We start from the raw sequence: 9,465 nt of genomic DNA, 5'->3' as shown, positions 1-9,465 counted from the left end.
ACCTTATCTGAATACAGGCACGCACTGCGCCGCCTCCATTTTCTCACCTCGAGCAATCTTAGCGATGGCCGGCTGTGCGGCTGTGCCCATGGGTCCTACGCGGCGGCGGCGGCTGGAGGCGTTCATGTCTCCAGCGCGGCGGTGGCTGACGACTTCCATCGAGCTCCCACTCGGTCGCGGCAATCACTTCTTCACGGTCGGCGGCCCGCTTCCAGCGATATTCTGCGGCATTTTTTTGCTCTTACCATTACCGTATCTCCCACATCCTCTCAGCCAATTCATGGTATGATGTTTCTTTGATTCCTGTTTTGCCATTCATGGTATTTTGCCCACCCGATTTCTTACTTCCCACCAATTTCGGATCCGTTCGGTTGTACCCGGAGACCGAACCGTATTATCGGTGACCCGAACGCTCGGTTGTTGATTTCTTGTAGGACCGTTCGGTCAGGAAAATCAAGAAACCGAAATTTAAAATAGACCGAGGCACCGAACCGATCGGTTCGGTCTAACCGAACGCCCAGGCCTCTCAACTCATGTGGAGAGCTTGCTCTTGTTGGAGCCGTGCTCGCCCTCATTTCCTGTGGAGGGCTTGCTCTTGTCGGTGTTTTCTTACCAAGCCCCCCCTGATAGCTATAGGTCTTACATAGCATTAGTCAAATCATAGTTTCGCAACATAGTGATAGGCTCGGTTAGTTTCAGATATAGTGGAAAAAGTTATATTACATAGCAACTTGGAAGCTACTCCCTCCGTTCCAAAATAGATGACTCAATTTTGTACTAACTTTGTACTAGTACAAAGTTGGGTCATCTATTTTGGAACGGAGGGAGTACAAAAGAGTCCTCTAGTAGCAAAAGATGGCAGTATCCTCCGTCACAGCCTTCATAAGTTTTCTTAGTTTGGCCTGGCATCAATGGCTATAAGCCTATAACAGCGCACTGGTAACTGGCTGAACCGTAAGCAACATGAAACGAACTATTTAGATAAATAACAGTGGATAGTAGCTCATCCATCGGCTGTGGAAAAGGAGCTTTGTTTGCTGGTCACATGTAGCACACGCCTTCGACATCTAACATATAAAAGCTGCTAGAGTGATAGTCACAACGAAGGCATCAAGCGCACGGTACCACGCGAGGGAAAAAGCCCACCGCACCGCGCCGCGCGTGGGGGTGCAGCGCACCACGCGAGCGAAAAAACCACCGCACCACGCTCGTCGCGTGATAAAAGGTGAGCGGGCAGCAGACCTAGCCCACCCCGCGACCCTCGTTCCTCATGCGCCGCCGCCGCCGCCCCCCGCCCGCGATGAAGAAAGTGAGAGGAAAGAGGAGAGGGAGGTGAGGCAGCAGACAGGAGAGGGTCACCGGCTGCTGTCGGCCTGCGCCGGCGAGGTCGGGCGTGACCTGGCGGTTGGTGGCGGCTCGATCCGCTCCTGGATCGGGAGAGGAGGAAGGGAGGTGGGGGGCCGGCCGTCTCTGTGCCTCCTCGACGCCGAGCTGCGGCTGCTCCGTGTGTGCGCGCTCTCTCTCTCTCTCAGGTACTCTCTCTCTCTCTCTCTCTCTCTCTCTCTCTCTCTCTCTCTCTCTCTCTCTCTCTCTCTCCGGGCTCGCCGGGTCGCCGCCCCTCACGCCGCGCTGGCTAGGGGCGAGAAGGCGGAGGCAGGAGCGGCTGCTTCGGGCCCCGATCTGGGGAGGGTACGAGGCAGGGAAGGACGCCGTCCCTTTCATTCTCTCTCTGATTCGTCCTCTTCCCTCTTTCCATCCCTCCTGCTCGCCAGCGGTTCCTCCTCCCCTGCCTCCTCACGTCGCCCTCAAGTCCGAGGCAACGAGTTTGCTTCCTCTGCTCCGTTCATGTCATTGAGGTTTGTTCTTCTTCCATCCTCTTCTTTCCTATTCATGTCTTGTTGATTTTATTTTGCTTATAACAATGATTCTCCATAGATTTTCCTATACTCAGCAGAAAACTTAGATCCCTTCTTCACTGGTTTCTTCTTCCTTCTCTGTAGCTTTTTCCTTGGGCATAGCACCACATTTGCGGCAGCACACCGGAGTCAATTTGGTTGACTAGCAATAGAGCAAAGGTGAGGTAATTCATAATCTGACAATTAATTGCTTACATTTTCCTATCTTCAAGGGGCTGCTCTTTGATTCAGAGTAAAATCAGGTCTTCACCTATGGAGGAGGTAGATACTGACGGAGTGCATATGACCAGGTGTCCTCCAGGTTCTGCATCATCAGTGTGTACCTCTAGATTCTGCATCATTAGTGAGCAACTTACCTAAGGTTAGTTTTCTTTGTACTTCCAGCCCACTCTGCTCCCATTTCTCTCTCATATTCACATTAATCAGGGGCTGTTATCTGTGCAATCATGATGGTTTCTTTATATGTGATACATAGAAAATGTATATTGTGGTTTCCATTCTGGTTTACCTGGGTGGTGCATTGAGCTTATTTCTCTTGGGTTCTTTCTAGAGTATGAAGGTGTTGTTAGCTAGCACCATTTGGAGAAAGTACATCATGTCTTGGATCTGAAGTGAAGCGTGTTCTTATATAATTCTTTGAGAAAAAAGGTGTTTATTAAGACTAACAAGAATCTCCAAGCATTTTTAGAATTGCATTCTTCTTTAGAGATGGTATTCTTTTTCAATAGTTCTCTGACTCATCTGATTGGGGTTTGGGTATACCAGTGTTGAGTAATGTATTCATTATGAATTGTTAATCCGGTTAACTGATGGAAATATTGGTGTCAATACACATAGTCAGTCTAAGCTAGATTTAGTTTCCCTATAGTTGTTACAGAGTTAATTCATGGTCTATAGCTTGTTGTTCCTTCTTGAATAAGTTACTGCGTTGTGCTTGAATGCAATTGTCTTGATTTTGACAGCAACCGAGCCCAATCAACAATTGGTAGAAGTAGTTATGAGATGAGGCAGAGGAGAGCAGAGAGGACCGGAGAAGGAGTTGCGGACCTCGCCAACAAGGCCGTGACCCTACATCACTAAAAAAATGCGCCGTATTTGTTTCTCATGCTTTACCATGGCATGTTCTTATTAGTTCAGGTTAGTTTCTAGCTGCCACTTTGTTTTACTAATTTCAGGTTGCTTCTCCATGAGTTTGTGTGTAGTTCCTTCTGCCCTGGAGCACCTTTGCTCATTAACTGCTCATTAACCATGTAGATTGCTTATCTTTTGTTCCCTTCACGTCATTTGCTTGCACAAGATTCGTTGCTGTAAAAGAATTGCAATTATTTTTGCAGGTTGATCTCTCCGGTTCTTTTCGCCAATGGCTTGATGTACGCACTGGCAACCTCTTACTGGAAGGATTCGGCATGCCTCTGTTCGAGAGATGGGATATGAAGAAATGGCGTTCTGGTATGTTATATCATTTGAAGCAATGACACTTTATTTTGGTTCATATTTCTTTACAGGTTGTTGTATGCAGAGTTTATGAGGTTGCACTGCACCATCAAACTATGCTCCATGTTAAGCAACATCCAGAACTGCCATTATATATTTAATGTAGTAGGTTGATGCAACTTTGTAACCAGTCATGGATTTAAAATAGGCTTTCTACCTCTTTATTTTGGTCGGCATGTTTTGGCACGTGTTTTTGTCATTGATCTGCTATATATTAATTACATTTGAGTAGACTGTTGACTGAGAAAGCGTGAAGATGTTGTGTTTTGATTTATGAGGACTAATAGATAGTTTTCCCTCGGGTTTATTTATTTTCTCTCCACACTTTTAATTCTACATAAAAGTACATTCTATTGTTATTTGTTTACTAATGCAATATATGTACCCTTATTTGTCTCAACTTTATCAATTTTAGTTTGTGTTTTCTGTGGCGCAGAACACAGTTAAAGGCAGTGCTGTGTCAAAGATGCGTGCCAAATAATTATTAATTAAGCTGATTGAAATATCAAACTTTGGGTGCAGTCTTCTTGGTCCTGTATATATGACTGGCTGATACAAAATCTGGACAGTTCTGTCATGACTTTTATCTTCACATCTTCCTTTCATGAATTTACTAACGCTTTTTTTTACTTGATCTTATGTGCAGCTACGTTTATTCAGGTTATAGGGCCTCTATAGGAAACACAATAATCTGAATTCCTAAGTAAATATAACAGCTCCAGTGTGTTTTTCTTGCTTAAATTTGCCATCCTGAATTCCTAAGTATTTATAACAACTCAAGTGTATCCATATATGACATTAGATTTTCTTCTTACTTGGATCTTTTGCCATGTAAAGTAGGTTGTCTTCATGTCGCTGTTGTGCTACTGCTAGGCATGAACAGAATGGCCTCCTCTTATTGCGAACCACACTGATGTTGGCTTCTGATTTCTGCTGTAATGGATTATTTACTATGGACAAATATGGCAATATTCATTTGGAGCACCGTTTCTTGAGGATATGTCTCTTCTACAGGTATGACATTATCATTGGAACGTATACTATGTCTATTTGATATATCTATGACTATATCCTTCCAAAGAATATTTATTTTTGTATTATATACTTTTTTTTCGAAAAGGGGGAGATCCCCGGCCTCTGCATCAGAACGATGCATACATGATATCGGTACTTTTTATAACTGATCCATGTTCTTGGAATACTTTATTTTATTTCATTAATAAGCAAGGGTGGATGGTGGCTTGCAGTGTGCTTGTACTAAAAAAGGTGTTCTGCCATCCCATGGATTCTAGCACAGCTTGAAGCGGCCAAGTCAAGGAGGACCTATAAAATTATTTGATCGTCTCTCGCTCTCTCTCTCTCTCTCTCTCTATATATATATATATATATATATATATATATGTTGTCTGGTGCATGTATGGCTGAGAATAGGGAGAGAGAGCAAGTTTAATTTTCCTTGGGCATTCAAATTCTTATTTTGCTTTTCTCAGATTTTTGGCTGGGTGTTTAAACATACTTGCACACACTGGTTTCAGATTTCAGTGTAAACTACAAATAGGGGAAAAATATAGTGATTTTTCCAAATTAGAAATAGGGAGAAGGGAAACTATTGATTATTGTGTGCATGTATAACTAATTGGATTACTGGTTGAACGAGTGCAGACTTGAGAAAGAAGAGATAGGGCCAATAAAATTAGGTGGGAGGTATGCTGATGGGTTCATTTTAGCATTACTAATCGACCGCTTGGCATCCTGAAGGTATGATGCATATTGCCTTGCTCTGATTTGCTTATTTGAATGTGTTTGTGTACATCAAAGTTCATTTTGTTATTTTTGCTCTTTGAGGGATATAGGAGGAGAGATATCTATTGTTGAAATTTGATGATAAAAATATAGCCATTATTGTTACAAGCATTATTGTTCCAGTTTTTTTTTAGTTATTGATTATGCCATTTTTCTTTCTGCCTTTGTAGCTGAAAGATTAGCGAGACTGACTAAATTCTAAACATGTTCCATGTGAGAGAAATAGCATGTTGATTTCATCTTGAAATAATCATAGTTGAGGGATGAGGTTCGTAACCGAGGGTCATGTGCAGAGCTGGAGGAAGAAGTTGCGAGGCTTGAAACTCTGTGAAGGGCTCAGGGACAGCAGTGAGGACAATGCCTCTTTAGTTGTAATTGTGATACTCTTGATGTGCAATTAAACACTCCTGTGATACTCCTTATGCTAAAATGTTGGTTGTTAGTACAGAGGTGGTGACATTATTTGGTTCTCTGGTATTGATTTCATGATTTGTGGTTAATACATGATGTAATACAATCCACATTGTATTATATTTCCAGTTACATCTTTTACTTACTCACTACTAACATTCTTTCTAATTTGCTTCTTGCGCCATTGGCGCAACCGGGTCATCTAGTAACAACTAAATTTGGTAGACTCCCGGATGAACAACCAGCTTCTTGGAGACTGAACTCTGGTAGAGTGTTGGATGTCCAGCGCAGATATTTAATCCAGGAAATCGTCCTATGGAAAATACAACTATATAAGAACCTTGAGCTGATGATAAGGGCTAGTTTTCTAATCACATGGAGTTAATGGTACTGGAACCATACCCCTAAGTTTGTCAGATTGAGTTTCTTACCTAGACTGATCACTCTATCAAGGAACTACATACATCATCATAGTTCAGTCCAAGTTTTTTTTTTTAGTTTGGGCAGATTTGATGACATGCATGGGTGGACACCGTAAGCCTGAAACCAATGGCATTAGCACGATTATAACAACACTCTGGTGGTTGTCTGAACTGTGAACAACCAGCTGCTAGGATCATAGCTATATTTCTGATCGATCTCCTGGTCATGATACACAAACTTATAGGGGGCAATCAAAAGCTCTGTGTTATTTTTAGGATGCAAATAAATAAGAGAACATAGTACAGATTGGCATGGCCAATGCAAGCAGAAAGTAATGAGAGCCCATGGGGCGGCATGGCGCCATGAGAACCGTAAACGCCTGTGTGTCGGAGTTTCATGTGCAAATGCTTGGCGTCCACCCCCACTGCCAAAGCAACATGCTCGTTGTTTCTTGGGGTGATGGTGGTTGTTTCATATATGCACCCAACAACCGAAGGCACGCGCTTCCTGCTGCGGTTGATTGCATTTGTGAGTTGTGACGGTGGCGGTTGTGGTGCATTTCGTCTCTCTAGCTAGAACTTCTCTTGCTGACACTGGTGAGTCAGAGAAGTGTTTTTGTTTCTTAAAGTTATCAGAAAAGGGAATGATTATATTAATCTCTGCATCAGGTTTCACAGCACAAAGAATGTTAGATTTCAGAGGCTGCAAGCAAGAGACATGAACCAGATTCAGAAGGGAGGACAGAATGTAAGTTTGAGGCCAGTGACTAGTATAGTTATATATTCGTAAAAAAGTTATAGGAAAATGAGACAATCATGGCCACGCTTATCTAACACACTGCTCTCGTAGTAAATGTTATGACCGACCAGAGGGTCAAGATTTGACTCTACTCATAGCAGACTAGCAGTTCATACTCCCTCCATTCCAATATAGTTGACGTATTGAGAAATTTAGGACAGATTAAAGAGGTGACTGGAATCTCCTTTCTACCCTTGGTTATACTGCTAGTATAGCACAGGGATGCTAGAGTCGTGGAGGAGGGGCACTATAGGGGAAAAAATAGGGAAAATGTGTGCCAGTGGCTCACAGCATCAAGTATTTGGAGAAAAAGGCTAGCAGGCTAGGACGTCAATTAAATTGGAACGGAGCTAGTACTCCCTCCGTTCGGAATTACTTGTCGCAGAAATGGATGTATCTAGACGTATTTTAGTTCTAGATACATCCACTTTCGAGACAAGTAATTCCGAACGGAGGGAGTAGTAGTTTGCAGATTAATGCATAAAAAAATATTTCCATGTATTTTTGTGCTATACGATCTTGTACTCTCTTTTCACTAAATTGAAACCTGTGAGGATTTTTGTGTTTCCAGTTATCTCAGCAGATTAGTTTTACACATGTGTACCAACTTTTACTAGCCATGCACTGTATTGATCTTGTCTGAAGATGGTCATGATGCATGATTTTGGATGCTGATTGCTTGCTGAGCCAATGGATTAAAATGTGGCTTCCAAATTGCATCATGCATTGGTCAGTTTGCTTCAATGTGCTGTAGGCGCCATTTACTTTCTGAACAGAAGCACTACAACAGTCATTGCTACCAAGTATTAAAGTAAAAGACATTGAACAAGACAAAAAAAAAACCACAGAAATGAAAGAAACAAAGGCTACTTTGAAATGGACTATCAAGTAAAATAGCCGGCACAAATGTTAGCGAGCTGAGTCAATGATACATGGGCCAGTTGTTCCTCACAACACACTATGGTTCATCTGGCCCAATGCACAACTCAACCCCTTAATCACCATCACGTGCTCCCAAATAATCCAGACCACCTCAAACAATAACGAGCACACAGAGGATAGAAGGTTTCCATGTCGCTAGAGCACACACACTGGTTAGAAAATCTATGATGGCACGACGACCAAAGTCTGAGCTTAACATCAGAGAAATGACGTTATGTGCTTTTGCAGTGCTTTGTATCCCGATTAAGAAGCCTTATCTAGTGGCACATACATCTTTCACTGAAAATAAATCGAAGTATGGTGATTGCTATGTTTCCTATGCCTCTCAAGCCTACAAATTCTATGCGCTACCAGTATCGGCTTAAAACTCACATGAGGTCTTTGTATGATCCCCACTTGGCCAGTTTGTATAACTTGTTCCCCATATCTTCTTTTATAAGGAGTAAAGGAGAGCAAGTATGGTTTAATGCAACAACTACTATATTGTGAAAATAATTTGCATGATTTTTCACAAAGTTACCAAATCACAATATATATGACCAGGTTGCTATTTTTCTCTGTCTTCACGTGGCCCAACCACAGTCTAGTACATGCTTATCAATGCTCGTATGCACCCTTCCAGAAATTCATTTGTTATTATGCTTCCTTGCGATGGTTTCTCAGGACAGACGGTCTATGAAGCTATGCAAATTAAGCGTTGCCACAAGGTGGCAATCAGCTCTTCGTAGACTCCCTTTAAACTTTGACAATCATCTCGATTACATCCCTAGACTAGACTCTCCATTTCCATGTGAATATTTTCAAGGAGACATGCTAAGCTGATTGACCAAGTAGACAATGTGTCACAATAATAGTGCAGCCTATATACAGGAGTGTTAAATCATTTCAAGTTTCCTCACAAAAGGCCTAAACGGGCAAACCATAACATAGGAGCATGTCCATCAATGGGATATGAAAAAAAGTTAATGTAAGAAGACGACATTGTTGATGACCATCTTAGTAATCTTTTAGTACAATACAACAGATAGGTGTGCTTATCTCATATGGTGTAACACAGGAGTATAGTATCGGATTAGTGTGTCCAAATAAAAAACAAACTGAATCCAAATTGAACATGTTTGCTTGATGGATTGTAAAAAGTGACGAGCATAATAATCTTCTAGTTGCAACGAAATAATAACCCAGTCATCTAATATGTTGCAAAACTAGGCTACATCATGACAATTGCATACGACAAGAGTACCGAAGGTTGAAACTCAAGTAAGCGAAAGATATAAAGCGTAAGAAAACATGTTTATCAAATGATGATAGATTAACTGTGCGGTATTTTTTATGGTCGGTGGTGAGCATATTATATTATCTTCTAGTGAAAATTATTGATAACAATAGTCATGGACAATGGTCATGGTTATCTATTGTGTTGTAACACTATAGTATAGTTGACAGCCTGGTATGTCGCGTAGTACGAACAATACCAAAATATTCTATGCAAGGTAAACGTGGAAATCTAAAAGAAGCCCGAGACTACGCAATTACTTATAAAAATGCATAATTAGTAGGAAGTTAGTGGCACAATGTTTTAGTATATTTTTATTTCACAACTATATCTTGCACTCTTTTCCCCTAATTGAACTTTGCAAGTTATCTGGTTTATTTTTTGTATATCTGAGAAAACCTT

General features: G+C 41.7%; 1 long non-coding RNA gene across 24 annotated transcripts; it reads left to right on the top strand.

Annotated features, from left to right (window-relative positions):
• Positions 1 to 5,773, top strand: LOC123138388 (uncharacterized). 24 transcript variants are annotated; one of them, XR_006469077.1, is made up of 8 exons: positions 8 to 1,532; positions 1,773 to 1,856; positions 2,001 to 2,075; positions 2,148 to 2,277; positions 2,879 to 3,053; positions 3,251 to 5,168; positions 5,384 to 5,426; positions 5,507 to 5,773. It is a non-coding gene; the product is annotated as an uncharacterized lncRNA (long non-coding RNA). The 24 variants fall into 24 exon arrangements; XR_006469065.1 differs by having other exon boundaries at positions 9 to 1,532; positions 3,251 to 4,424; positions 4,531 to 4,577; positions 4,658 to 5,773; XR_006469066.1 differs by having other exon boundaries at positions 10 to 1,532; positions 3,251 to 4,424; positions 5,073 to 5,168; positions 5,384 to 5,773.
• Positions 5,774 to 9,465: the final 3,692 nt, after the last annotated feature.

The sequence above is a fragment of the Triticum aestivum genome, chromosome 6B (assembly GCF_018294505.1).
Source record: "Triticum aestivum cultivar Chinese Spring chromosome 6B, IWGSC CS RefSeq v2.1, whole genome shotgun sequence".
Classification (NCBI taxonomy): Eukaryota; Viridiplantae; Streptophyta; class Magnoliopsida; order Poales; family Poaceae; genus Triticum; species Triticum aestivum.
The sequence above is the reverse complement of the archived record's forward strand: the minus strand, read 5'-3'. Positions and strand labels throughout refer to the sequence as shown.